The 5971-nt window shown below is 46.2% G+C and overlaps 1 pseudogene; it reads left to right on the top strand.

The window, feature by feature from the left end:
- The first annotated feature begins 334 nt into the window (after positions 1–334).
- On the top strand, positions 335–1135 carry LOC115274470 (annotated as a pseudogene).
- Positions 1136–5971: the final 4836 nt, after the last annotated feature.

Raw genomic sequence — 5971 nt, 5'->3', positions numbered from 1 at the left:
GGTTAAGCATTGGACTTCCACTCGGGTCATGATCTCACAGTTTGTGAGTTTGAGCCCTGAGTTGGGCTCTGTGCTGACAGCTCAGAGCCTGGAGTCTGCCTCAGATCCTGGGTCTCCCTCTCTCTCTGTCCCTCCCCAGCTCATGCTCTGCCTCTCTCTGTATCAAAAATAAATAAAACATAAAAAAATCTTTGAAATTGCCAGTGCTCACCGTAAGCCCTTGGTCATAATTGCTGAAGATATTGATGGAGAAGCTCTGAGTACACTCGTTTTGAATAGGCTCACAGTTGGCCTTCAGGTCGTATCCATCAAAGCTCCAGGCTTTGGTGACAATAGAAAGAACCAGCGTAAAGATATGGCTATTGCTACTGGTGGTGCAGTGTTTGGAGAAGAAGGGTTGACTCTAAATCTTGAAGATGTTCAGCCTCACGACGTAGGAAAAGTTGGAGAGGTCATTGTGACCAAAGATGATGCCATGCTCTTAAAAGGAAAAGGTGACAAGGCTCAAATTGAAAAACGTATCCAAGAAAGCATTGAGCAGTTAGATATCACAACTAGGGAGTATGAAAAGGAAAAGCTGGATGAACGTCTGGCAGAACTCTCAGATGGAGCAGCTGTGCTGAAGTTTGGTGGCACAAGTGATGATGAAGTGAATGAAAAGAAAGATGGAGTTACAGATACCCTCAATGCTACCCGAGCTGCTGTTGAAGAAGGCATTGTTGTGGGAGGGGGTTGTGCGCTGCTTCGGGGGCATCCCAGCCTTGGATTCAGTAACTCCAGCTAAGGAAGATAAAAAAAATTGGTATAGAAATCACTAAGAGAACACTCAAAATTCCTGCAATGACCATTGCTAAGAATGCAGGTGTTGAAGGATCATTGATAGCTGAGAAAATTATGCAGTTCCTCAGAAGCCGGTTATGACACTATGCTTGGAGATTTTGTGAATATGGTAGAAAAGGGGACCGTTGATCCAACTAAGGTTGTAAGAACCGCTTTATTGGATGCTGCTGGAGTGGCTTCTCTGTTAACTACAGCAGAAGTTGTAGTCACCGACCTTCCTACGGAGGAGAAGGACCCTGGAATGGGCAGAACGGGCGGAACGGGCGGAATGGGAGGTGGCATGTTTAATTCCTAGGATAGTGCTTGACCGTTACGAATGAGCTGTGAGAGGAAGCTCAAGGCAGTGCACCCCAACAGTAACTTCAGAGAAGTCAGTTGAAGGAAATGACTGAAGAAAAGGCTGGCTGATGTTTAAGAAAATCACGACAACCATCAGTTACTGGTTTCAGTTGACAGCATAAATGGTTTACTGCCGTCATTGTCCATGCCTACAGATAATTTATTTTGTATTTTTGAATAAAAATGCATTTGTATATACCTGATAACTGAATGCAAGAGCCATGTACCAATATACTGCTTTCAACTTAAATCGCTGAGGCATTTTTACTACTCTTCTGTTAAAAATCAGGATTTTGGTGCTTGCCATCACCAGATGAAAAGCTAAGCAGCAGCCTTTCTGTGGAGAGTAAGAATAATTGTGTACAGAATAGAGAAATATCCAATTATGTGGCAACCTTTGTGTAATAAAATTTGCTTAAAGTTAAAAAAAAAAGTGTCCAGGCTCCTGGAGGTACAGGGAGAAAGTGCATTTCCAAGGTCGACAGGGATTTGAATCCTAGTTCCACCTGCCTGCTTGATGTGTGACCAGGGCTAATCAATTCACTTTACTGAATTACAGCAGTGATGATAACAGTACCATCTTATGGAAGGTAGAATTCTAACAAGCCCCCAAAACTGCCGTCCCTTCATGTACATACCCTGAATAGTTCCGTCCCCTTGAATGTGGGTGGGGCCTGTGGGTGATGCACTAGCACTCCTGGGGTCATGTGAGGCTATACAGCAAAGGTAAAGGGGTTTTACAGGTGTCATTAAGGTTCCTAATCAGTTGCCTTTAAATGAAGCTGAATGGAAATTATCCTGCGTGGGCCTGACCTAATCAGGTGGTCCTTTAAAGGAGGGTCTGGACTCTCTCTCTCTCTTGCTGGCCTTGGAGAAATAATAAATTCTATAGAAGCAAGGAAATGAATTCTTCCAACAACCACATGAGCTTGGTAAAGGACCCTGGGCCATGGAGGAGACCACCATTCCAACCCGGACTGCAACTCTGTGAGACCCCGAGCAGATGAGCCAGCTAAGCCTACTCTGGGCTCTTGCTCCATGAAAACTGGGAGACAATATATGTGTGTTGGTTTAAGCCACTAAGTTTGCGATCATTTGTTACACAGCAACAGAAGTATAATACACTACGTCATGAGAGTATTTATGAGATAATGCACATGCCCTTTCACACACACACACACACACACACACACACACACATGTCTATGCTCACCTATTTGATTCTCTTTACTTTCTTCTAAATGTCATGACGCATAGCATTTCTAAGGAGGTCTGTTCAGCACTGCTCTCCCATTAAATTCCCCACCCCAGCCCTGATCCCTAAATAGCACTGAAGGAGCTGGCAGGGTACCCCATGGCGGAGGCCACCAGCATCCTATCTTCCTCCTCACAGCCATCCCAGGCCTTGCATAGTGGATGCTTGGTAACCAACAGTTTCTTTAAGTAAGTAAAAGGAACATGTACCTTTTCTGGCTTCCAGCTCCTGTCCAATTTGGGGAACAATCAGGAGAGGACAAGGCCAAAGCTGAAACCTGAAGGGAAGAGACACTCTTGCCCATCTACACAAGGAGTTACATACAGGAATGTCTGCTGTATCTTTGTCATTGTGGAAGAGCAGAACAACAGACAAAGAAATGGTCATAGAGCCTTTCCATGGAATACTACACAGCAGTAAAAGATGAACCAGAGCCTCACATTTTAGTGTGAATACATCCTCAAGCAATAGCAAGTTGCAGCAATATATGTACAGTATGATGCCATTTCCGTAAAGTGTAAAAACATGTATATGTCCTGGAAGCACACAAAGATGCCTGGGGATAATCAGCCTTAAATCTGGGATTGTGGTACCTCCAGGGTGTGTGTGTGTGTGTGTGTGTGTATTAAGCAAGCAGGGGTTCAATTAGATTAATAAGCTGGTGGTGAGGACACAGTACAAGAATATTAGTAGAATGCCAGCTCCACGAGGGATACTTGGTTTGTTCCCTGCTGGAGCCCAGCATCTAGAAGTTTCCTGACACACAGTAGGTGCACAGTAACCGTCAGTTGAATGAATGAGTGAATGAATGCATGCATGGTATCGGCTGGGTTATTCTCTGCTAAATCCTCACCTGCATCTTAAAAATAAAACCTTGAAAACCCTATGACAACAGAGACCTCCCATCTCCAGTCACCAACTTGCTCTGTGACCTCGAGGGAAATCACTGACCCTCCCAGGGCCCCCACTTTCCCATCTAAAATGGAAGACCATGTGGACTGGCCTCAGTTTCCTCTCATTGCCGGCTGAGGCGAGTGACAGATCAGGTTGTGAGGGTCATCACAGACCGGTGGAGCTGTCTTCGAGGGATTTCCCCTTTCAATGAGCCTGAAGGCTCCCCTCATTCCTTGCAGGACTCTGATCAGACTCTGCAGGGGTGCATGGCCAAGAGTCCCAGCTCTGGCATTCACTAGTGGTGTGACCTTGCAGACTCTTGATACCCTACATGTTCTTCCTCAACAGAGCTCCCTGGGCACACCAGTTTCCCGGAGAGCAGAGTGTACTCCCAGAGCTTGTCCAAGGCCCATCTCCTTCAGGTGCTGGGTCCCAATCAGCCAATCCCTGGTTTCCTCAGCCTTCCCTGAGTGGCCACATTCCCAGGCTGGAGCCCTGGCTGGGGGCCCAGAGACCCAGCCCAAGGTCATTTGTCCCTACAGCCAACGTGATGGCAATCTCTCCACGGTGAGCAGAGACACCTCCCCATTTCCAAGCTCCTGTCATGTCCCAGACACCCCCACGAACCCTCACAAGTTGAGAGGCAGGTGTGTGTCTCCCTATTTCACATTCAGGGAAATTCACATGCAAAACAGTGAAGGGTTCAACTCATCACTCACTGTCCTGTTCACACAAATATTCATGGGGCACCTGCTGGGTGCAGGTCCGGTGCTTGGTCCTCAAGACATAAACACAAAAGCAGTCTGAATAACAACTGTAATAGTTATTAAGCACCTGCTGCCTGGCTACAATTATTAGGCACCTACCATATTCAGATACATTAATTCACATCATCTTTACAACCACACCCTCAGAGGCAGGTGCTATTTTTATGCATTTTTTACTTAACAGCAGGGGATAGAGGCCTATCAAGTTAAGGAATTTCCCCAGAGTCCTATTGCTAGTAAATGGAGGAACCAGGATTCAAACCCAGTCTGGCTTCAAAGCCTGCAAATTTAACTATTCTGTTAATCTGGTCCCTGCCTGTGACAGTGTGCAGTTTAGTATGCAGAACCTATGATCTCCAGGCACACAGTGGTGTTCACAGAGTGTGTATTAGATGAACGGATAACTGGCAACATAAGGTGATCAGAAATGGCAGTAAGGGAAGGCTTCCCCAAGAGGGGGGCGTTGGAGCTGGGTCATGAGGAACGAGTAGGAGTTCACCAGGACTCCACATCCAGATTCTCTGTCCTTTCACAAGCTGATTCTAAAATGAATAGAGGCTGATGGAAAGGGATCTAAGGGGATGAGGTTCCCAGCTATGCCTTACAAAAGTCAGCCATGAAGGACTTCCCATCTGCCTCTACCACCAGCTCTGAAGTCCTTGTCGCTGTGCATCTGACAGCAAGTTCTGAGCAAGGAGTCCCACGTAAATGCATGTGTTACCTCAGAAGGGAGGGAGGGTCCTGAGATTAAGACCTAAGACAGGAAGTATGAATCAGAGAGGTGCATAAACAGATACTGGACAAGAACATGTGTTTTGGGGCAGACAGACTTGGGTTCAAATTCCAGCTTCCTCATGAACTGGCTGTGTGACCTCAGGTTAGTTACTTAACCTCTCTGTGCCTCAGTTGCTTTGCCTATAAAATGATGATAACAACAGCAGCTCCCTAGCAGGGCTGTTGTGACGACTAAATAAGTCAGCAGGTGTAGTGTTTAGAAAGCACCATGAGAAATGCTTAGTAAGTATCTTTTAAATTAATATTCTAAACCTGAGAGCTTTCTGGGAAGACAGAGCCGCTGCACAGATGTTCGTAAAGCGGACGGACCTGGATGGGGTGGGGAGTGTCCCTGTGGACTCTCAGTATAGAGACTTCTAACTAGGGTGGAAGCAGGCCCAGGTGGGGGTTTTAAGTAAATAAACCCGAGAGAAACACAAGAACTTGCAGAATCCTCCAAATCTAGTCTGGTCTGGTTAAAGAAGGACTGAGGGTTGACGGCTTCTTGGGTCAGTTTGTAAGCCCAGTGGCTTCTGACAGGACAACCATGGGTCACCTGGCAGGGAGCAGCCTTGTAGCTGAAATGAGGATTGGAAAGGGAGATGAACCCATTCTTGGCGTGTTCATGGTACAGAGACTGTATAGACTGTAGACTGCTAAGTGCTGTGAACACATTAGCCCTCTCTGTGGAACCTGAGCATGCTAAAAGATGGCGGTACAAAATGTATGATCATGCACATGCTCAGTGAGTCTTTTCTGTGGGCACATCACCTCCATGATCTCATCTGACCTTCATAATATCTTGCCAGGTAAGTCCTATTATTAGTTCCATTTTATAGATGAGAAAACAGAGTCTCAGAGAAGCTGATCCACGAAGTGTAGACCTGGGTTTAGAACCCAGGTTCGTGTGGCCGCAGCACATGTTCTCTTAACCACATTTTGTAATCCCTAGGATGAGTCAGAGAAAGAGGTGGAGGCTGGGAACACGAGGTGAGACCGCACTACTGAATTATTAACAGTAGGAAACCTCCCAGGGAAGATGGGAATGCGTGTCAGAGTTAAAGAGAAGTTTTGCTGACTGCATGGCTCTTCCTACTTCTTC

Source organism: Suricata suricatta, chromosome 12, assembly GCF_006229205.1.
Source record: "Suricata suricatta isolate VVHF042 chromosome 12, meerkat_22Aug2017_6uvM2_HiC, whole genome shotgun sequence".
In the NCBI taxonomy this organism is placed as follows: domain Eukaryota; kingdom Metazoa; phylum Chordata; class Mammalia; order Carnivora; family Herpestidae; genus Suricata; species Suricata suricatta.
The sequence above is the reverse complement of the archived record's forward strand: the minus strand, read 5'-3'. Positions and strand labels throughout refer to the sequence as shown.